This window comes from Stenella coeruleoalba (assembly GCF_951394435.1).
Source record: "Stenella coeruleoalba genome assembly, chromosome: 13".
Classification (NCBI taxonomy): domain Eukaryota; kingdom Metazoa; phylum Chordata; class Mammalia; order Artiodactyla; family Delphinidae; genus Stenella; species Stenella coeruleoalba.
In genome coordinates, this window is record NC_137159.1 from 62,197,776 (window position 1) to 62,223,226 (window position 25,451).

Genomic DNA, 25,451 nt, shown 5'->3' on the forward strand with positions numbered 1-25,451 from the left:
ACTGAATTACATACCCCAAAAGATATTCTGAAGTTCTACCCCCCAATACCCTGACCTTTGAAAATAGGTCTTTGTAGGTGTAACCAAGTTAAGATGAGGCCATTAGGGTGGGCCCTAATCCAATGTGACTGATGTCCTTATAAGAACAGGAGAAGACAGAGAGACACAATGAGATAATGCCATGTCATGACAGAGACAGAGATTGGAGTGAATGCCAAGAATTTCAGGCAACTACCAGAAGCTAGGGGAAGGCAAGGAAGGATCCTTCTCTGAAGCCTTAGAGGGAGCATAGCACTGCCAACTCCTTGATTCCAGAATTCTGGCCTCCAGACCTGTAGGGGAATAAATTTCTGTTCTTTTTAAACCATCCAGTTTATATGGTTAATTTATCACGGCAGACCTAGGAAACTAATACAGATAGGTTACCTAACTTTTCTATATAACTAATTCTGCATCTGTTAAATGGGACAAGTAGAATAGTTCTGAGCAATAATAAGTTAATATTCACAAAGCACTGGAATGAATATATAATATACAGCTGCCACATAATTAGAGCTGTATGTGTTAGCTCAATACACTTTAGGTAGATGAATTATCACTAAACCATAATTTTTCTTTCTAGAATAATTTCTTAATCCAGGAGTTGGCAAACTATGGCTCATGGACCAAGTCCAGACTGCCACCTGCTTGTATAAATAAAGTGGGGTGTTCTCTTTTGGAATGGAGCCATTTTTGTTTAAATATTGTATATGGCTGTTTTGCGCTATAACAGTATATTTGTGTAATTGCCACAAAGGCTGCGTGACCCACAAAATCTAAAATAGTTTTTCTCTGGGCCCTTAAGAAAAAGTCTGCCAACTTCTATTATAGACTACAAAATCTGTTATATATGCAGTTATTTTTGTTCGATTTTTAAATAATTCAATGAATTATATGTTGCTAGTCATGTTTCCTGCAACTTACTTCATTTGTTCCTTATAATTTGAGCTCTATTCTAACTGGAGGTGGGAATGAATAGGGTAGATGAAACATTGGGTCACTCATCCCACATAACTTCATAATAATTAAAAGTTTAAAGCCATTGATGGAGACCTTGAGTAAAACTAATGAAAAAATGAGGACTCAAATAATACGTTTTTATTGTCTCTACATTTACTAGTGGGACTTTATGTAATAATAACTCATGAGGGTTTAGTGAGCTTTAGAAACCACATTTTCCTACTGAGAATCATTTTTTCTCAAAAGATATTTTTCAAGCTATTGATTCCCATATCTAATACTGCAGACGGAATTAAAGCAGTAAAGTAAAAGTAATGACCCCAAACTCAAGGGTAAATTTATAAAGCGAAAAGTACCAGCTCTTAAAACAAAAGCATGGATGGTATAATCACTAGGTGAGGAGATTTATCTGGGCTATCTTCTCAGTGTTTGATATGCGTGTTTGAGTGAGGAGGCAAGGTCCTTTTCCTCAAAAAGCTAAGAGTCTACCCCTCTGTGGTCTTCAAGGAGTTGCTAATCTTCATATTGCTGACATGAATGAGGTTTAGGCTCTCACCACAGATTTCTTTCTAACCCTAAAGAAAGTGAAAGTTTTACGTTGAGGAAGGCCTGTTTCTAGACACTCATAGAATTTGTTCCCTATTTCACAATCCATGTATGAAAGGCAGGGCAATTATAAATAGTGACTTTCTACTACATATTCAACACTAGGTGAGGCTAATTATTTTTGTAATAACCAGTTTGGCTTCTTGAAAGGATCTGTTCATAGTATAAAGTACAGAACATTTCACTAATTAGTGTGTTTAAGAGCTCAACTAGTTCTCGGTCATCTCAGGTCAGGATAACTGTGAACTCTGAATTACTTGGAGATGACTTGGAGTTTCTACTTATTCACATATGACCTGCAGGAATCTGAGGCCCAATAAAATCTCAAAGCCTTCTGAAAAATTATTCAAATTCTTTGTAAGGCATGACAAACCAGACCTGGCTAGTTATGTGCCTTGTTTGTAAATGGATTTGCAGCAGTCAGTTGAGACAATTTTAACACATTGCCCAAAAGGTTTTATCCGAATTGGGTTCACTTCAAGATTATTTATTCAGCAAACACTTACTAAAGACTTATTAATTAGTAGACATTACCTTCTAGTGAAGGGAAAGAGACAATAAACAAAATAAATAATTTAAAGAGCTATTTTAGAAGGTGTTAAGTACTATGGAAATAAAAGTGGGATAGATGATCTGATTGCTAAGGTGGGGTGGAGAACTGGCATTTTAAATAGGATAATCAGGGAAGACTTCACTGTGAAAGTAACTGTTAAAGAGTTGAAGAACAGTTAGTCAAACATCATTTGAGGGCATCTGTGTGCCCACAGCTCCCAAAGACAAATGTTGGCTCTGTCTTTAGTTCAAATGAATGATTGATAAAAGCCGTTGCTCTTTTTTCCATATAATGGAAAATCCTATATAGGATTCTCCATCAAAATAAGCTTTGATAGGGATTTGTCATGGAATACGTTAGCAATCAGAGCACTATGATTGTTTTTGGTGATAGAATTGAGGGGGAAGGTTTTTGGTACTAGGGGTGGACTTTAGCCCCTGTCCCCAGATCTGTAGTTATAGCCTTCCTCTATTACACATGTAAGCCACAACAAATAAAAGTACAATCTAAGTGAAAGCTATGTGATCTGATTTTTATGCTGACGTAACTTCAAGAAAAGTTCCAGAATTGAACAAAACACTAGAATGGTAGATATAGGGTAAATTACTTTTATGACTGATTAGATCTAATTTTGAGCATGAAGTAGAGTAAGAGAGCTAATGGGCTAAGCCTCAGAATTGTACAGGTCATGCATCTCTTAGAGGTGACTGTGGATGAGAGCAGGCATTTCCTACATGAGGATGTCTCATAAAATGCATACTTCCTAAGAAAGAAGGCAGACCTGAGCATGTCCAGGTAATCTTTCCCCTAAATTAATGATTCAGATAAGTAACCCACCTCCCCAAGACCAGACAACATAGAGGGATGGAAAAATGACAAATATGTCTTAACAATTGTGCTCCCTCAACATAGAAAGAGGTATTTAAGATTGGGGACTAAGCTATTCTCCCAACGTGCACCTATATAGAAACTATGGAAATGCCACTTTATAAAAGGCTGTCACACATCCACACCCTGTCACTTTCATTCATGCCATGGGCGTGTAATCTAAGTTGATAAGATGTAAACTCCACAGATGAAAACTTGCAGTTCAATTTAATATGTATATTTCTCTCATAACTGTCAAACACTGGATAAGGGAGAAGCTTTTTTGTTTTGTGTTGGGTCTTGGGTGTTTAGTGAACATAGTAACATGTAGAGTTGGCAATTCTTAAAAGTGATAAAGAATGTGAAGGGCACTCTGCTGCCACTAATAAAGAAAGAGGAAATGTTCTCAGAGAAATATATCTCATTTTTAAAAAGAGAAATTTATGTGAGAAGAGAGTAGAGAAAATGAAGACTGATTTAGGTCCCTGAGAACATTACATTTAAGAATAGGCCAATTAATGTATGTGGAGGAAAGCTTTTGGAAATAAACAATTCAGCATTGAACTGTGGAGTAAAACAAGTGGGATAATATTGCTGTACAAGAACATTCAAAAACGTGTTTCGTTGACACAGAAACTTAAATGAACGTCATATCATTTTATTTTTTTGATTAAGCTTTCTTAAATCAACAGCTTCAATGTACAGATTCAGTAAGTCTTATTGAAAGACTGTATGTACTTGCATGTATTAGGGAAAGCTAAGTTGAAATGTTAAATGCTAACAACTTTGAAAAACAGAATATAGAATATTTAAATGAATAAACAATGGTTAAGGATAATGATGTATACATTCTTTTAAGTTTCACTAGTAAAGTATTTAACACATAGTAAAGCCTTATGAATCTAATGATATTATAGAACAAATTGGTTGTGGTATATTTTTGGTAAAAGAAGAACAGTGGGAAATATGAAACAGTTAAATATGTACAAAATAAGGAAGACTTGTAAATGCCAAAGCAGGTAGGAATTGGACAGTTACTTGATAAACTAAAATTAACACTAAAAAAGGATAAGGGAATATAATGATTAAGAGGTTAAAAGTGTCACAGTGAACTTGAAAAACAATTAGACTTCCCTGGAGATAACATTAGACAAGGATGTGTGATGATTCAGCTTCATGAATTAGTAACAGCAGCTAGCAAGAAACTTAGATAACAGCAAGTTGCCAGAAAAGAATAGCAAGTAATGAAGGCATTTAGTGCAGTGTGTTACAAGGTTTTAAAGACTGAACCTGAATTTGCTAAGATAGTTTACTCACATAAGCATAATCATTTCTTTTTCCTGAAATTAACATTTGGGAATTTCACAGAAAATAGAAAATACCAGTCATCTTGGTTTTTTAAGCCAGTTTCTTCAACTCTTCTCCCTTCCTCCTCCTCCCTCTTATGCTCCCCCTCCATTTTCTTTTTTTACTTTTCTGCAAGTAGCTGTGTTCCATCTTTGTGAGAGTTCTAAGTAGAGTAGAAAGCTGCTGTAAGTAGGCCTGGATGACTTAAGTGCTATCAGAAGACAAAAAAAAAAAAAAAAGAAAGATGACCATAAAAGCATGTTTAAACTTAAAATTTCCTTCTCTTGAAACTTTTAGCTTAAAAGTCAATTATACATTTAAAGGAGGTGTTAAAAACCAGCATAATTCTCATTCCCAACTTAATTCTTCTCACAGAAGCAAAAACCATATGATTCTGAGGAGGGAGGAGTTGGTTATTTATCTTTTTCTTGGTTTGTAGGAGTTCTTTATATATTCTGGAGGACTAGATAGATAGAAAGTTCTGGATGTTTTGAATCTTTTGTTGGATATCTGTATTACAAATATTCCCTCCAAATCTACATTTAGGTTGAATTTTCTTTAACTGTGTGTTTTGATGAACAGAAATTAATTTTGATGAAGTCAATCTTTTTTGTTTTGTTGAAGGTGGGTGCTTTTTGCATCTTGTTTAAGAATATTTTGTCTTGGCTAAGGATATAAGGATAATCTCCTATGTTTTAAAGTTTTTTAAATTATATTTAATTTTAAAAACTTTAAAAAAATTGAAGTATAGTTGATTTACCATGTGTTAGCTTTAGATATACAGCAAAGTGATTTAGTTTATATGTATATGGAGAGAGAGAGAGATACCTTTTTCAGATTCTTTTCCATTATAAGTTGTTATAAGATATTGAATATAGTTCCCTGTACTATTTAATAGGTCCTTGTTGTTTATAGTAGTGGTAATCCGTTAATCCTATACTCCTAATTTATCCCCCCTCCCTTTCTCCTTGGATAACCATAAGTTTGTTTTCTATGTCTGTGGTCTGTTGCTGTTTTGTAAATAAGTTCATTGGTATCATTTTTTTTTTTTTTAGATTCCACATATACATTATATCATATGATATTTGTCTTTCTCTGTCTGACTTCACTTAGTATGATAATCTCTAGGTCCATCCACGTTGCTGCAAATGGCATTATTTCATTCTTTTTATGGCGAATATTCCATTGTGTATATATACCACATCTTCTTTATTCATTCATCTGTCGATGGATACTTAGATTGCTTCCATGTCTTGGCTATTGTAAATATTGCTGCTATGAACATTGGGGTGCATGTATCTTTTCGAATTAAAGTTTTGGTCTTTTCAGGGTATATGCCCTGGAGTGGGATTGCAGAATCATATGGTAGCTCTAATTTTAGTTTAAGGAACCTCCATACTCTTCTCCATAGTGGCTGTACCAATTTACATTTCCACCAACAATGTAGGACAGTTCCCTTTTCTCCGCATCCTCTCCAGCATTTGTTATTTGTAGACTTTTTGATGATGGACATTCTGACTGGTGTGAGGTGATACCTCATAGTAGTTTTGATTTGCATTTCTCTAATAATTGGTGATGTTAAGCATCTTTTCATTTGCCTGTTGGCCATCTGTATGTCTTTGGAGAAATGTCTGTTTAGGTCTTCTGCCCATTTTTTGATTGGTTTGTTTGTTTTTTTTTTTATTATTGAGCTATATGAGCTGTTCGTATATTTTACAAACAAGGGAAATTAAGCCCTTGTCCGTTGCATCATTTGCAAATATTTTCTACCATTCTGTATGCTGTCTTTTCATTTTGTTTATGGTTTCCTTTGCTGTGCAAAAGCTTATAAGTATGATTAGGTCCCATTTGTTTATTTTCGCTTTTATTTCTTTTGCCTGGGAGGACTGACTTAAGAAAACACTGCTATGATTTATGTCAGAAAATGTTTTATCTATGTTCTTTTCTAGAAGTTTTAGGGTGTCATGTCTTATATTTAAGTCCTTAAGCCATTTTGAGTTTACTTTTGTCTATGGGGTGAGGGAGTGTTCTAATTTCATTAATTTAAGTGCAAGCTTTTAAATTTTTTTACCTTTTATATTTATATTTAATATGAAATTTATTTTTTGTCATGTTCTGTAAGATAGGTCCAGGTTCTTTTTCCACGTATTATTTATTAAAACATTAATAAAAATTAATAGAATATTAATTATGAAATTGTTATAACTTTATACGTATAATTTATGCTTTTAAATATTATATATTTATGTAAGTTATATATACAGTTTATAATTATTGTAATATTTATATGTATAACTATTATGATGAGATATTAAATATGATTTATTGTAAAAAGAGTAGTCTCTCTACTGTGTTTTAATGAAAACTTTGTCATAAATTCAGTGACCACTTTATACATAGGTCTATTTATAGAATTTAGTTTCTGTTTTTGTGATTTATCTGCCCATCTTTGTGCTAATATCACACTGTTTTTATTATTGTAGCTTTTAAAAAGATATGGCATCTATTATTATGTGTTCTAAATTTGTTCCTTCCCTTCAATATTATTGCTTTGATTCTTTTTGGCCCTTTGCATCTCCATATAAATTTTAGGATCATCTTGCCAATTTAATTGGCTACATATAGAAAAGCTAATGTAGAATAAAACCAAAACAGGATAAAGTCCAGAAGCCATGAAAAAAAAATGCTTCAAATAGATAAGAACAAGTAAAGTGGAAATATCCTCAAACATATAATAAGACATTTTATTTACAGAATTTACCCCCAGACATTTCACAGGAAGAGATATTAATGAAGTGAATATTTACAGACATCTGAGTAGAGTTAGGGAACAAAACAAGAGATGGTGAGTTACCTAGAGATTAGCAGCTGTGAGAAGTAGTTTTTTCCCCATCCCCAGCCCTTGGCCGAATGGACTATGAAAGAAAACAGGTAATACCTGGTGAGAGCTGTAAACGTGGAAAGTTGTTCCATCTGCTCCCTTTAGGTAGCACTGTCTGAGAGCTACAGCTCTAAGTTTGGGTTCAGTAACTGCTCTTTCACCTTCACTCTCAGTGTGGTAACATCCTGCTTTTGTTAGCCTTTAAGTGACATCATTTCTTCTTGGTTTCCCCTTACTCTGCCTACCTTCTTGAAAATGTATTTACAAGAATGTAAATTTACAGGAATTTATGGTCCTCATTACATTCTCCTTAGTTACTTCATTTGAGTGTGCCATCCTTTTCCTGTAGGGTTTCTTCTCTGACTGATAGAAAACAATCATGTCAGGTAGACATTATCACCTTCCCCCATTTATACACAAAAAGGGAGATTCATAAATGTTAAATTACTTTCCAAAGGTATTTAGTTTGCAAATGACATAATCTCTCTCCCTCACCTACATTATGCTGCACATTTGAAGATGATGAAAAAAGAAATAGTAGAGTTAAAAAAATCCATTTTATCAGGAGTCATGAAAATAATAGGATATAGAGTAAAGGTAGATATATTTTCTTTTGTAGGAAGTAACATCTCTCTTCCTTTCAGATAAGGAAGAAGACTGGAATAATTTCTCTGGAAACAGATATACTGAAATGTGTATGAATATTGCAGATGGTGCCAATCTCATTATTGGCAAGAAAGAGAGATCAATTGCTGAGAGGAGAAGTAGTAAGATTTGCTGCGTGGCTAGCAAGGAGAAGAGACATCCCATAGTCAGAAAGAGTTCCTTAACAATGACCAGCTCACACTGCTAATATATAACATGTATTGAAAGGAACACCAAATAGATACATCCAAGTGGAATCATATAAAAGCATCACCACTGCTGTGAATCAGGTCAACTCATATGTGGTACTATGCAAAGTTAGCAAATCTTATCTTCATGTGAAGGACAATATTCTACAGTTATCCTGAGTTTGATCTTGATTTATAAAATTTTATCACACTAAAAGAATTTCTGTTAGCTTTGCCTACTTCATTATCATTAATTATACCTTATCAATATATGCCTTTATTTTAAAGTCTTGTTAAATTTTTGGTTCCATGCACATGTTGTTAACAGTAAAAGAAACCAGAAAGTTTTCAATGCGTGTAGACCCAGTTCCTGAATCTGCTCTTCTCTTTATTATATGCACTACATTCTTCGAAATCCTTAGTTGATGTTCTTACCAGTTTAAGTAACCTTCTCAATCAACACTTCCAACTTGAGGTATGCCAGATTTGCTTCTTTACCATACTATATATTCACCCCACTATCACTGTAATTCTTTAGATTAATAACCCAGTATGGTAACCTGCCTCCACCAGCCCTGCTGCCTGAATTTGGTGTGGATCTAGGCTTCTACATCTGTAAACTGTCCTCAAAGACTCACCTTATCAAATGTAACTGGACTTGCCCAAGTAGTCAGGTCTCCACTAGCAGGCATATGATCACCTTGAACACCGGAACTCCCTCTACTGATTAAGTAAATTAAACACGACAAAGAGGAAAAATTTTGGTCCATTATTAAAAGCCTTACATCTTGTTTATTAGATGTTACCTGGAAATTCCAAATTCTGCCTAGATGTGTAGTACCGTTCTTCCTTTCTTCTATATCCTAATATGTCTAATTAAATTGTTTAATTATTTTAACATAAAAGAATCATAAACTTTAATAGAATACCGATTAATTAATTAATTTCCAATTATTCAGATCAACTAGTAGTCTATGTTAATCTGGGCCAGGCTTGGTTTATTTTGTTTGGGCTCATTCATACATCTGTGGTCAGCTGGCAGGATGACTGAGGGGATGGCTTGTCTAGGTTGGCCTCAGAGTTCTGGAGTTTCAGTGGCTATTGTCTAGGGTCCAGGGGTGACTGGGTCATATGGCTTTTTGTTTGTTTGTTTTTTTTACTTTTTTTTTTTTTTATCCTCCAGTTGGTTAGCCTGTTGTTGTCATAGTGGCTTGTCAGCTTTCCTAGAAAGTGAGGAGAAGCACATATAGTCTCTTAGGGACTGAATTCAGAGCTGGAAAATGATTACTTCTGCCATATTTTATTATCCAAAGGTAATTACAGGGCCAGCTCAGATGGAATGGGTAGGTAAACAGCCCTACCTCTTAGTAGAAAGAGCTACCAAGTCACATTGTAACATATGTGGACAAAGATGAGGAGTAGTTAGGACCATATTTGCAATCTATTTACTTCTTCAACTTACTCCTATCTGATGGACTTACACTCTGCAGACTAGACAGCTCTTATATTAGCTGACTCTCCTGCCTCAAGGCACCAACTCAGTCCTGCCATCTATTCTGGCATCTTCCCAATCTGTAGTATACTAGAGTCTTTTCCTGCTTACCCAGACTTTACTACCCAAACTGTACTGAGAAGGTCCATTTGTGTCAATGACAACAATTCCTTCAAATGACTTAATGGAAAATAGAATACTTTATTGCTCAGAATTTTCAGGTGAATCAGTTTCTACCATGGGAGTAATTCTCCATCCAGAGATTTAGGTATCTATGATTCTTTTTACATTCTAGATGTTAATTCACATGACACAAAGGCAGGCCTTTTTCATTAAAGGCATTGATTATTCAATTAATACCTCTGATAAACACCAACCAAAAATTAGAAACTATCTGGCTGTGTGAACATCAGTAAACCACTGAGAGAGTAGACATGACTGAGCATGGTAATTACTATAATCCTGTTAATACACCTTGGTGACTTAATAACACCACCCTGTAATAAACTGAGAGAAGCTATGGATTTCTTTCTTTGTCAATACTTGGAGGTATGATTGTGTCAGAGTGCTCTGAGCCCTGTCTTATTTTTGGAGGGATAAGAGAGGTGTTGAACCACATTATGAATAAAATTTGTTGGATCAGAGGAAACTGAGTTCTAAGTTAGAAGAATTGGTATATATCAGGAGCCAGGGAAGAATCATGTATTGGTTAGTTTCAGAGGCTAGATGTGTGTATAAGCACATAAACAAAGAAAGAAAAAAACCATTATGTCAGAGCCAGAATAGCAAACTGCAAGCCAATAGTTGAAATATCAGAGTATCTAGTAAAGGACATCAGCCATGTCTGGGAAGAAGATTAAAAAAAAAAATCTAGCTAAAAGACTTGTGGGAGGAAATATGTCGGAATACATGTGGAAATATTCATTCATCAAGCACTTGATATACGGCACAAACACTACGAGGTACCATTGGGCACAAAGATGAATAATTATTCAAGGAGGAGACAATTTATTGAAGAAGTCAGACATACTTACTACAAATCATCAAGCAATATGAAAAGTTCCTACTGAAGAAAGAATAAATATTCATTGGGGGCATGTATGAGAAAAAATATTTTTGCTGGTGGGGTACTTATATCTGAACTGAACAAATGGGTTTTTATCAGGTTGACAGAAAGATTATTTTAAGTAGAGAGACATTAATCACCAAAGAAGTGGAAGTGCATAAAATTTTACAGTGAATTCCAGGAGCAGTGATTTCTCAAAGATAGCATTTATGATGTGGAGTGCCAGAAAATAAGCTAGAAAAGTTTTAGTTTATATAAAATTTTTAAATCCCTCAAGTAATTTGTTAAAAGATTTAAAAATATACAAAGCAGAGACATGTTGTTAGAGTCTAACAGATCTTCTTAGTTGAAAAAGATGCAATTCTTTTAGATGGAAATGTTATGTTACTTAGACACTTGGCATAAAAAGCAATGAGATTATCTGACTCAAGAGAGAAAGGCTGAGCTATGGAAAAAAGCAGCCCCGATGTTTTACTTCTAGTATTGCTGAGATAGTGCCTAGCAAACCAAATCTCCCAGAGTTAACAAGTATAAATGCAGGACAAAATATAAAAAGAAAATAAATTATCTGAAGAATGAATAAAAGCTGGAAGATAATGGATGGAAGTCAATACTTTGAAGAAGGCATTGCTATAATACGATTTTTAAATTTTTATTTGGCTATTAAACAAAGGTGAATGCCATTCTGCACCATTTGAGGTGATGAAAAATTCAGTAGAAAATCTGTAGAGGAAAATTCCAAGAAGGAGAGAGTCAGAAAGGTAGAGCCACAAATTCTGTATCTGAACTCTCCCCCAGTCTCTGGAGGACCCCTATACCATTTGGTATAGGTAAGGCTCTAATCAACTCAGCTAAGGCTAAAAGAAATATACTAAAATTTGAGCTGCTGCCTATTATAGGGAGGCAGAGTTACACAGTTTGAGTACAATAAGTTAACTGCCTATATAAAAATCAAAATCAATACTCTTAAGAAGAAGGTAACAAAATCAGAGTTTCTACAGTAATTGTTTTGCTTCCTCATCAGCACTTGGAATTGTCATATGTATTAATTAATTACGTTTTATTTTAGATATTCTAGCAGTTGTATAGTGGTATCTCATTGTGACTGATTTGCATTCCCCTGATGACCAAACATGTTGAACATCTTTTCATGAGGCTATTTGCCTTCCATATATCTCGCTTACTGAAGTGTCTGTTACCTTTTTCTGTTTAAAAAATATAGTTACTAGTTTTTGTATGGTTTTGAGTGTTCTTTATATATTCTGAATATAAGTCCTTTGTTGGATATGTGATTTTCACATTGTTTTTTCCCAGTCTGTAGGTTGTCTTTTAATTCCCTTAACAGTATTTGTTATTGTTGCTTTTGCCTTAGAGCAACACCAATCATTTATTTGGCTGTCATAGCTGTAGGACTCACAGAAGAAGGCTCTTGTCAGCTCTAAACAGTGTCAGCTGAGATCGTTTGACTGGGGGCTAGTGAGTTCTTTTCTAGGATGACTCACTCACGTGGCTCACAAATTGCTTTTGACTGTTTGTGGGAAGCTTCACAGGAGCTGAAGGACAGAGACCTTAGTTCTTTTCCTTAGTTCTTCTGGGCCCCTCTGTGAGTTTACTTGAACTTCCTCACAGAATGATAGCTGGGTTCCATGAGCAAGTGTTCCAAGAAAAAGACTGCAGTTTTTTTGGGTTTTATTGTTTTTTGTTTTATCTTTATTTTTTTTTCAAGTCCTGGGCTTAGAAATTGACACAGTCCCATTTCTGCTGGATTCTATTGGGCAGTCATCACAGAGCTCAGATTTGAGGGAAAAGAACATAGACCACTAAGCTGGACAAAAGGAGTATCGAAGAATTTGGGGGAATGTTTTAAAACTGCCACCTTTTTCATCAATGGAAACAGTTTCATTGTTTTTACTTAGACACGTATATTCATTGTAGAAAATAAATTACTGGAATACCGTATATAAAGCTGTACAAAGAAATTGGCAAATAGAGGCTATTTCTAAATGAGTTTTAATTTCATAATAATAATAATGATCCAAATTATACAGAATATGGATGATGGAAATGGTTATTGGTGAATGAAGCATACTGAATTCCATGTAGTCAGAGCAAAGATAAAAATTTTAATCAACTTTAGATGTTGTTATTATGCATGTTGAACAATTAATGTGAATAAACACCAAAAGAAATTGAATGCATGATTATCAAAACAGTAGAGTAGGAGGAGAATAAATAAAATTGGAAATAAAACTGGATTAATCCAAATGATGAAAAGAAGAAAATAGTAACAATACATAGCACAAAATATGTTGATAGAAGTAAATCCACAGACATCGATAATGGAAGTTATATGCAAACAAATTAAAGTTGTCAGAGGAAATAAAATAAATAACCAGTAAGCTATAAAAATGCTGAGCTTGTGTATCCCTACAAAATACATATATAACAGAATTTCAAACAGAAATAAATAGTTATGTAATCATAGTATAAAGCATTAACACACCAGCTTCTGTTATTGAAAAATAATGAAGAACAAACATCAAGGACCTAATAAAACAGATAAAAAATGATATGTATACATAGATCTGCTAATTAGAGAATGCAATGCTTTAAAATATTTTGGAGTATTTAGAGAAAATAACCATTTTTATATCATGAAGCAAATATAAACCTTAATAATGATCAGAGAATCAGTATTACTGGTTTCAGACCTCATTCTTCGATATCCATGAATAAAAATACAATCAAATAAAAATTTTAAAATCCCTGCATAAACTTGACAGTTAGGAATATATTTTAGCATTGTTTGTGAATCAGAAGTAATCCATGAAAGACTTGAAATGTCAACACTCACAAAGCAGTACATTTCTAAACTCATACTAGGTAAATAAAGGAGTATTTATGGAGAGATAGTGCTACGTTAAGAAGACAATAATTAGTAGTTACCTTTGTAAGCCAAGAGGTTACAAGTGGAATAATGCATTAATATAGAAAAAGAAAGCGAAAGTATAAGAGCAGAATATTTAAAAATAAAAAATACATGAAAAATAGAGAAGGCCAACAAAACAAAAAGTATGCTTTATGAAAAGACTAATTAAATCTATACATTTCTAGCAAGACTGATCAAGAAAGAGGAGGAAGACAGAGAAGAAAGAAACATTAGATGAATAATACAATATTGAGTACAGATATAATAACAATTTGTCTTGTGAATAACATTATGCTAATAAATTTGACATAAATCACACAATTAAATACAAAAATAAAATGGATGTTCTAGATAATTTAAGGATCCAAGTACAAAAATACAATAAACTAAAAATCATTATAAATTAAATCAGTACAAAGAGATATCATATGATAATCCTGATTATAAATATAGATACAAAAATTCTAAATAAAAATTTGATATACTGAATCTAACCATTATTTTAAAATACATCCTGGTGACATTGGCTTTATTCCAGGAATACAAAGCTGCTTTAACATTGGAATATCCCTTAACATAACTCCTCATATGGAAAGTTTAAACTAGAATTTCCTTTTGACAATGTCAACAAATGAACACAAATGATTTGATAAAGTTCAGCAGTATTCAAAATTCATTACTTCCTAGAAAACCAGGAAATGACAAGAACTTTTTTAAACAGGTAAAGTTTAGCTACCAAAAATAGTAGTAACTTCATACTTAATGAAAAATATTAAGATTCATTTTTACGTCAGGAAAAAGATGTAGAAAATCCTTTTAACTGTTTTTCTTCATCATTTACCTGGAAGTCTTAGTCAAGAAGAAACAAAATGTACAGTGATCAAAAAGGAGAAACAAAATGCTCATTAGTGACAGATGGTGGGATATTTCTAAATAGAAAATTCCAGGAAAGTTTTCTAACTAATTTCTAGTGTTCTTCATGTTTGTGAAGATACAACTTTTGAATCAATTGGGAGAGTCAAAGAGATTGACAGAAGTCAAAGATGCCTGTTTTGTTACTGATAAGTTTTTAATGACTAAAAGTGAGAGCCTGTGCTCTGGAGCAAACGAACCACAACTACTGATCCCACATGCCACAACTACTGAAGCCTGCACACCTAGAGCCCGTGCTCCACAACAAGAGAAGCCACCTCAATGAGAAGCCTACGCACCACAATGAAGAGTAGACCCTGCTGACCTCAACTAGAGAAAGCCTATGTGCAGCAACGAAGACCCAACACAGCCAAAAAAATAAATAGATAAATTTATTTTAAAAAAAGAAATGAAAAAGAATCTGCTTTTACTCCTATCTTATCACCCACTCTCTGTCTAGATGGCTTGAGCAAGGAAAAGTTTGACTCTCTTGAATGGACACACTGGCCTAGGCTCCCTACTTTCAGTAATCTGGGATGGAAAGAGAGTCTGCGATGGAGAAAAGATGGAGAGAGAGGTGCAGCTGTGCTTAGGTCTTTGGGTAGAGTCCAGTCCATGGAAAACTGTATTCCAATAGCTGTCATTCACTCATTTGTGAAAATAAGTGATGGTATAAGAAGCAAGGAGATGTTAGGAAAAATTCCTCCCCGTCAAAATCAGAAAAATAGAGAATTATCCCTCGTGAAAGAAAATCTAATAATAGTTCAACAGAACTGCTAGACAAAAAATGAAAGCAATTATATTCCTATACCTGCAACAAACTTTAAACTATAATAAACATATACCATTTGCTTGAGCAGTGAAACTATAAATAGAAAACTAAAAATACACTTTTTTAAAAAGGTATATAAGAACTTTATAGAGAAAATGATAAAAGTTTATTGAAATACATAAAAGAAGGTCTCAATAAATGGAGAGATAGCATGGCCCATGTGTAGGAAGTCTCAATATCATAAAGATGAACATTCTGTTCAAGTAAAATTCTAAATTGAAAGCAAGTCCAGGAAAAATCCAACAGGTTTCCTCATATAACTTGAAAATTCTCAAAGGAGGAAAGCTGGATCGGCAGTAAACTCAGGAGAGAATATTTACTTCTCTAGTCAAAGAAATGTAGATTAAAATAACAATGAGGTGTGTTTTCATACCCCTCAGATTGGCAAAAATGTAAATGTCTGAAACTACCAAGTGCTGTAGTGCTTGTTAAAAAAAAATGATTTGTTAGGTATTGTTGAGGACATGTTTATTCTTAGGACCACTTGGGAGAATAATTTGATAATGTCTATTAAACCTTAAGAATGTTTATTTACCCCTAGTAATGCTACTTTTAGACGCATGCTATAAACATATATGCACAAAAAAACACACAGGATGAAAACTGAATCACTATTTGAAATAGTGAAAACATAGATACCACCCAACTCTGCAATAGGAGTACATAAAATTTCATATAAGAAAGAATAATAAGGGAAAGTTGAAATAAACTTATTCTAGATGTTTAAACATGTATATAACTCAGAACCCTGTTATGTGAAATTGTTAAGTAGTAAGTATACTGTGTGGTATCATTTACATATGTTTAAATATACATCATACGAATATTTAATTAAGAATGTTATCAAATGAGTTAAAAGTTCAAGAACACATGTAGTTATAAAGTATATAAATGTTAGGATATTACTAATTTCTGGGAACTAATGGGTGTAAAGGAATGGTGTGGGTCTTTATCAAAATCTCTAAAGTTGAATATCTTTTTTTTTAATAGCTGCAGCAAATATGGCAAATTGTAAACATTTGTTTATTTTCAGCATAGGTATATGACAGCCATTTTACTTTGTATACATTTTTTCTGTATACACGTTTATATTTAAATTTTTATGGTAAAAATATAAAAAGCTGATTTATTATGAGAAGATAAAGTATTTAAAGTATTTTTTAAGTATACTGCTGTGAAAATGGGGTAAATGAGGCATATACCCTAATATTACAACCATGAAAAGAACCCTTTATCTATGTCATATTAAAATTGTGAAAAATACTACAGAAACATCTTGCTCCTATCTAATAATAGTTTTTGTGGAAAAACAAATAAAAAACAGACCACAGTTGACACAGAGAAAAATATATAATAAGCCAGGCTATCTCAACTGAAAGCATGGAGGTAGAGATGGGCCCTAATAACAATGAAAAATAGTAATATAAAATATTTATCTGAGGGCTTCCCTGGTGGCGCAGTGGTTGAGAGTCCGCCTGCCAATGCAGGGGACACGGGTTCGTGCCCCGGTCCGGGAAGATCCCACATGCTGCGGAGCGGCTAGGCCCGTGAGCCATGGCCGCTGAGCCTGAGCGTCTGGAGCCTGTGCTCTGCAACAGGAGAGGCCACAACAGTGAGAGGCCCGCACACCACAAAAAAAAAAAAAAAAAAAAAAAAAATTTATCTGAGATCTTAAATATTAGAGATGATGTTTTGTCCCTTTTGGAACTTACATACACACGAGCTCAGAAGGATGTTTTTACATGAAAACTGAAGTCTTTGGAAATAATTACTCTGACATTTAGCATGTAGTTCATTTTTTAACATAAAGTATATGCAGAAATAAATTGTGACAGACTTTCTGGTATACATTTTACCTAGTGTTACAGTTAATATTCAAAACTTTATATATATATATATATATATATATATATATATATATATAAAATGATATAAAGTTTGGAATGACTTGTCATACAAATGTAAATTGCTGTAAATTCAAACAACTCAGTAAGAAACTAATATTTCATGTTTTTTAATCCATTAACGATAATAAGGAACAAAATAGTTTAAGTAGATTTAAAATAAATATGTATCACCCAAATCTACTAGAGTTCATCTGAATTGTTTGCAGTATGCCAATAACAGTTAAGCATTTGATTTCAATTTGCATAACATTTTAAGTTTTTCCATAATGCCTTTCAATCTATTAGCTCATATATTCTTCAAAATGACATTGTGAAGTAATCAAAATAAATATTAGTATTCCAATTTTATAGATGAAATAACCATGGCCCAGTTTCATAGATTAAATAACGAAGAAATCCTTAACAGAGGAGAAAGTTAAAAAGTGGAAGTTTCTCATTCCTAACCACTCCACATTATTTGACTTCCAGTTATCTTTCATCTAATTATATATTATCTCATTCAAAACAAAATTTTAAGAAGTTGTTCCAGATTTTTGTTTCATAAACTTTGTCATTTGGCAAAAAGTCCCCATAAAGTAGGATGTATTATTGTAGCATACATAATTCTCTTGGACATACGAGTATATTCTATAAAGCAGTCAAAGAATTATACAGCTACATGTTCATTACACTATAGATTTAAGAAATACAATTTAATTGAGAAAATAATAACCACTCTAATTATTATGGATAATGATATATCATATTTTTTACTTTGGTATTTAATATAAGTAAACTATGCTCCCTTTTGTACAGCATATTTAATTTCTTAATATGTACAAAAAATTTTCATTAAGAAAACTACACTGGAAAATGGGATTCCCTATATATATTATAAGAGATTCTGCTCTTATCTAGAATTTATACTAACAAATCATGGGTGGAAACACTCATATACTCATGTAAGTGATCCAAAAAATCTTTTAAAAGTTGAGTAGATTTTAATAACCAAGATAGAAACAATTTAAATAATTCAGAAAGAATAGCGTGATTGATAATATACACAAAGTAGGATATTATTATAACAAAGACTATAATAATTTTGATCTCTAAATCATTTTTTTAAAGTTGGTAAGATTCATGTACTTAGCAAGCAATTTCTTGAATAAATAATTAGAGGCTTTTAGATATGAAAGGAATTTTAGAAGCCAGCTATTCAAAGCCTTTAGAAATGAGAAAACTGCCTTCCAGACATTGATTTTGGGAAGGACATGTGACTAAATAACAGTAAAAATAGGACTCTAATCCATGTCTCTGTCTTCCAGGACAATATTCATGGTTATACCTATCTATCTATCTATATATAGATATATATAATGGAATCCTCCTTAAATAATTTGGTTTCAAATTCTGAGAAAAAAATTACTAAGGAAAACTGAGAGCATTATAAAAAGGAGTGAAATTCCTGCCTCCAAAGAACTTTACAAAACTAAGGAGTTGTCATCTTCCTCTAACTAGCTAAGAGTTGATTAATGGTAACAATTCTTAAAAGTCTTTCTTTTAACTGGATCTGAGATAATATTATGGATTTTGGTAGAAGTGCCTTAGGGAAGGAGTTTTTTAATTGATATATTCCCAGTGTAGTTAATACATTGAATTACGGTTAGATTTTTTTTTTATTATTACCTTTCCTTAATATCAGAGGTGAACTCTGGTTGGTCAAAAGGTAAAATTACTTTAAGACTGCTGTATTTATTTGTTATATTTTTTACTTTGAAATATTTGTATTTATATTCACAGGTTAGATTTTCTTAGAGTTATTTTTTCACTTTTCTAATTTAGTTTTGTCTGAAGTTAAAGCTGGACTCTAAAAATAAGTTGTCATATTTGCCATGTTTCAACTCTATCTAGGATGGATAAACAAAGGAAATATCTGTTTTTTTTAAGACTTTTAAAAAACAGTATAATTTATTGAACATTTCCAAGAACCAGGTTTGATGTTATAGATTAAATTTTCTCATTCCTTTTTATCATCAATCTGTTATTTTTATTTTTTGCAATGTTTTAATCATTTCTTATAACATGCAAAATTGAAAGCAAGGGTTTTCTGCCTCCCCAGTGTCCAATAAATGTGTGGCTCACAATAATTCTTAATACTATTTCTTGAGTGAATAAACATTCATTAATTGGTTAATATTCAGAATTATCTTAAGGGTTTCAATAATCTAGTATTTGGTGTGAACTAACACAAAAATATTATCTCCGTCTCAAGTTGATGTGAATATATGAATTTACCTCATTGATATTACACAACAATCAAAATTTCTATAAATTAATGTTTTCTGTTGTTTTACTTCATAGTCAATGTTGGCCTCTTGGGTTAATATTTGTAGTTACTTATTAGCGAATCCTGATGGCTGAAACACACAACTGCACTGGACTGTGAGTATATATAATAAAATACATTAAGAAATTAAGCAGGTATTTAATTTTGATAAATGATTTGCCTCATATCTGATAGAATAGTCCATTTTATTTTATTTTATTTTTAACATCTTTATTGGGGTATAATTGCTTTACAATGGTGTGTTAGTTTCTGCTTTTAAACAAAGTGAATCAGTTATACATATACATATGTTCCCATATGTCTTCCCTCTTGCGTCTCCCTCCCTCCCACCCTCCCTATCCCACCCCTCCAGGCTGTCACAAAGCACCGAGCCAATATCCCTGTGCCATGCGGCTGTTTCCCACTAGCTATCTACCTTACTACGTTTGTTAGTGTGTATATGTCCATGACTTTCTCTCGCCCTGTCACAGCTCACCCTTCCCCCTCCCCATATCCTCAAGTCCGTTCTCCAGTAGGTCTGCGTCTTTATTCCTGTCTTACCCCTAGGTTCTTCATGACATTTTTTTTCTTAAATTCCTTATATATGTGTTAGCATACGGTATTTGTCTTTTTCTTTCTGACTTACTTCACTCTGTATGACAGACTCTAGGTCTATCCATCTCATTACAAATAGCTCAATTTCATTTCTTTTTAAGGCTGAGTAATATGCCATTGTATATATGTGCCACATCTTCTTTATCCATTCATCCGATGATGGGCACTTAGGTTGTTTCCATCTCTGGGCTATTGTAAATAGAGCTGCAATGAACATTTTGGTACATGACTCTTCTTGAATTTTGGTTTTCTCAGGGTATATGCCCAGTAGTGGGATTGCTGGGTCATATGGTACTTCTATTTGTAGTTTTTTAAGGAACCTCCATACTGTTCTCCATAGTGGCTGAACCAATTCACATTCCCACCAGCAGTGAAAGAGTGTTCCCTCCACACCCTCTCCAGCATTTATTGTTTCTAGATTTTTTGATGATGGCCATTCTGACTGGTGTGAGATGATATCTCATTGTAGTTTTGATTTGCATTTCTCTAATGATTAATGATGTTGAGCATTCTTTCATGTGTTTGTTGGCATCTTCTTTGGAGAAATGTCTATTTAGGTATTCTGCTCATTTTTGGATTGGGTTGTTTGTTTTTTTGTTATTGAGCTGCATGAGTTGCTTGTAAATTTTGGAGATTAATCCTTTGTCAGTGGCTTCATTTGCAAATATTTTCTCCCATTCTGAGGGTTGTCTTTTGGTCTTGTTTATGGTTTCCTTTGCTGTGCAAAAGCTTTGAAGTTTCATTAGGTCCCATTTGTTTATTTTTGTTTTTATTTCCATTACTCTAGGAGGTGGGTCAGAAAGGATCTTGCTGTGATTCATGTCATAGAGTGTTCTGCCTATCTTTTCCTCTAAGAGTTTGATAGTTTCTGACCTTACATTTAGGTCTTTAATCTATTTTGAGCTTATTTTTGTGTATGGTGTTAGGGAGTGATCTAATCTCATACTTTTACATGTACCTGTCCAGTTTTCCCAGCACCATTTATTGAAGAGGCTGTCCTTTCTCCACTGTACATTCCTGCCTCCTTTAACAAAGATAAGGTGTCCATATGTGCGTGGATTTATCTCTGGGCTTTCTATCCTGTTCCATTGATCTATATTTCTGTTTTTGTGCCAGTACCATACTGTTTTGATTACTGTAGCTTTGTAGTATAGTCTGAAGTCAGGGAGCCTGATTCCTCCAGCTCCTTTTTTTGTTCTCAAGATTGCTTTGGCTATTCGGGGTCTTTTGTGTTTCCATACAAATTGCAAAATTTTTTGTTCTAGTTCTGTGAAAAATGCCAGTGGTAGTTTGATAGGGATTTCATTGAATCTGTAGATTGCTTTGGGTAGTAGAGTCATTTTCACAATGTTGATTCTTCCAATCCAAGAACATGGTATATCTCTCCATCTATTTGTATCATCTTTAATTTCTTTCATCAGTGTCTTATAATTTTCTGCATACAGGTCTTTTGTCTCCTTAGGTAAGTTTATTCCTAGATATTTTATTCTTTTTGTTGCAATGGTAAATGGAAGTGTTTTCTTGATTTCACTTTCAGATTTTTCATCATTAGTATATAGGAATGCCAGAGATTTCTGTGCATTAATTTTGTATCCTGCTACTTTACCAAATTCATTGATTAGCTGTAGTAGTTTTCTGGTAGCATCTTTAGGATTCTCTATGTATAGGATCATGTCATCTGCAAGCAGTGACAGCTTTACTTCTGCTTTCCGATTTGGATTCCTTTTATTTCCTTTCCTTCTCTGATTGCTGTGGCTAAAACTTCCAAAACTATGTTGAATAAGAGTGGTGAGAGTGGGCAACCTTGTCTTGTTCCTGATCTTAATGGAAATGCTTTCAGTTTTTCACCATTGAGGATGATGTTTGCTGTGGGCTTGTCATATATGGCCTTTATTATGTTGAGGAAAGTTCCCTCTGTGCCTACTTTCTGCAGGGTTTTTATCATAAATGGGTGTTGAATTTGGTCGAAAGCTTTCTCTGCATCTATTGAGATGATCATATGGTTTTTCTCCTTCAATTTGTTAATATAGTTTATCACATTGATAGATTTGCGTATATTGAAGAATCCTTGCATTCCTGGAATAAACCCCACTTGATCATGGTGTATGATCCTTTTAATGTGCTGTTGGATTCTGTTTGCTAGTATTTTGTTGAGGATTTTTGCATCTATGTTCATCAGTGATATTGGCCTGTAGTTTTCTTTCTTTGTGACATCCTTGTCTGGTTTTGGTATCAAGGTGACGGTGGCCTTGTAGAAGGAGTTTGGGAGTGTTCCTCCCTCTGCTATATTTTGGAAGAGTTTGAGAAGGATAGGTGTTAGCTCTTCTCTAAATGTTTGATAGAATTCGCCTGTGAAGCCATCTGGTCCTGGGCTTTTGTTTGTTGGAAGATTTTTAATCACAGTTTCAATTTCAGTGCTTGTGATTGGTGTGTTCATATTTTCTATTTCTTCCTGATTCAGTCTTGGCAAGTTGTGCATTTCTAAGAATTTGTCCATTTCTTCCAGATTGTCCATTTTATTGGCATAGAGTTGCTTGTAGTAATCTCTCATGATCTTTTTTATTTCTGCAGTGTCAGTTGTTACTTCTCCTTTTTCATTTCTAATTCTATTGATTTGAGTCTTCTCCCTTTTTTTCTTGATGAGTCTGGCTAGTGGTTTATCTATTTTGTTTATCTTCTCAAAGAACCAGCTTTTAGTTTTATTGATCTTTGCTATCATTTCCTTCATTTCTTTTTCATTTATTTCTGATTTGATTTTTATGATTTCTTTCCTTTGCTAGCTTTGGGGTATTTTGTTCTTCTTTCTCTAATTGCTTGAGGTGCAAGGTTAGGTTGTTTATTCGAGATGTTTCCTGCTTCTTAAGGTGGGCTTGTATTGCTATAAACTTCCCCCTTAGAACTGCTTTTGCTGCATCCCATAGGTTTTGGGTCATTGTGTCTCCATTGTCATTTGTTTCTAGGTATTTTTTGATTTCCTCTTTGATTTCTTCAGTGATCACTTCATTATTAAGTAGTGTATTGTTTAGCCTCCATGTGTTTGTATTTTTTACAGATCTCTTCCTGTAATTGATATCTAGTCTCATGGCATTGTGGTCAGAAAAGATACTTGTTACAATATCAATTTTCTTAAATTTACCAAGGCTTGATTTGTGACCCAAGATATGATCTATCCTGGAGAATGTTCCATGAGCCCTTGAGAAAAATATGTATTCTGTTGTTTTTGGATGGAGTGTCCTATAAATATCAATTAAGTCCATCTTGTTTAATGTGTCATTTAAAGCTTGTGTCTCCTTATTTATTTTCATTTTGGATGATCTGTCCGTGGGTGAAAGTGGGGTGTTAAAGTCCCCTACTATGAATGTGTTACTGTCGATTTCCCCTTTTATGGCTGTTAGTATTTGCCTTATGTATTGAGGTGCTCCTACGTTGGGTGCATAAATATTTACAATTGTTATATCTTCTTCTTGGATCGATCCCTTGATCATTATGTAGTGTCCTTCTTTGTCTCTTTTAATAGTCCTTATTTTGAAGTCTATTTTGTCTGATATGAGAATTGCTACTCCAGCTTTCTTTTGGTTTCCATTTGCATGGAATATCTTTTTCCATCCCCTTACTTTCAGTCTGTATGTGTCTCTAGGTCTGAAGTGGGTCTCTTGTAGACAGCATATATAAGGGTCTTGTTTTTGTATCCATTCAGCTAATCTGTGTCTTTTGGTGGGAGCATTTAGTCCATTTACATTTAAGGTAATTGTCGATATGTATGTTCCTATTCCCATTTTCTAAATTGTTTTGGGTTCGTTATTATAGGTCTTTTCCTTCTCTTGTGTTTCTTGTCTAGAGAAGTTCCTTTAGCATTTGTTGTAAAGCTGGTTTGGTGGTGCTGAACTCTCTCAGCTTTTGCTTGTCTGTAAAGGTTTTAATTTCTCCATCAAATCTGAATGAGATCCTTGCTGGGTAGAGTAATCTTGGTTGCAGGTTTTTCTCCTTCATCACTTTCAGTATGTCCTGCCACTCCCTTCTGGCTTGTAGGGTTTCTGCTGAGAGATCAGCTGTTAACCTTATGGGGATTCCCTTGTGTGTTATTTGTTGTTTTTTCCTTGCTGCTTTTAATATGCTTTCTTTGTATTTAATTTTTGACAGTTTGATTAATATGTGTCTTGGCGTATTTCTCCTTGTATTTATCCTTATGGGACTCTCTGTGCTTCCTGGACTTGATTAACTATTTCCTTTCCCATATTAGGGAAGTTTTCAACTATAATCTCTTCAAATATTTTCTCAGTCCCTTTCTTTTTCTCTTCTTCTTCCGGAACCCCTATAATTCGAATGTTGGTGCGTTTAATGTTGTCCCAGAGGTCTCTGAGACTGTCCTCAGTTCTTTTCATTCTTTTTTCTTTATTCTGCTCTGCAGTAGTTATTTCCACTATTTTATCTTCCAGGTCACTTATCCGTTCTTCTGCCTCAGTTATTCTGCTATTGATCCCATCTAGAGTACTTTTAATTTCATTTATTGTGTTGTTCATCGTTGCTTGTTTCATCTTTATTTCTTCTAGGTCCTTGTTAACTGTTTCTTGCATTTTGTCCATTCTATTTCCAAGATTTCGGATCATCCTTACTATCATTATTCTGAATTCTTTTTCAGGTAGACTGCCTATTTCCTCTTCATTTGTTCGGTCTGGTGCATTTTTATCTTGCTCCTTTATCTGCTGTGTGTTTTTCTGTCTTATTATTTTGCTTATCTTACTGTGTTTGGGTCTCCTTTTTGCAGGCTGCAGGTTCGTAGTTCCCACTGATTTTGATGTCTGTCTCCAGTGGCTAAGGTTGGTTCAGTGGGTTGTGTAGGCTTCCTGGTGGAGGGGAGTAGTGCCTGTGTTGTGGTGGATGAGGATGGATCTTGTCTCTCTAGTGGGCAGGTTCACGTCTGGTGGTGTGTTTTGGGGTGTCTGTGGCCTTATTATGATTTTAGGCAGCCTCTCTGCTAATGGGTGGGGTTGTGTTCCTGTTTTGCTAGTTGTTTGGCATAGGTTGTCCAGCACTGTGGCTTGCTTGTCGTTGAGTGAAGCTGGGTGCTGGTATTAAGATGGAGGTCTCTGGGAGATTTTTGCCGTTTAATATTATGTGGAGCTGGGAGGTCTCTTGTTGACCAGTGTCCTGAAGTTGGCTCTCCTACCTCAGAGGCAGAGCCCTGACTCCTGGCTGGAGCACCAAGAACCTTTCATCCACACGGCTCAGAATAAAAGGGAGAAAAAGTAGAGGGAATTAGTAGAAGTATGAGGAAAGAAAGAAGGAAAGGAGGGAAGGAAGGAAGGA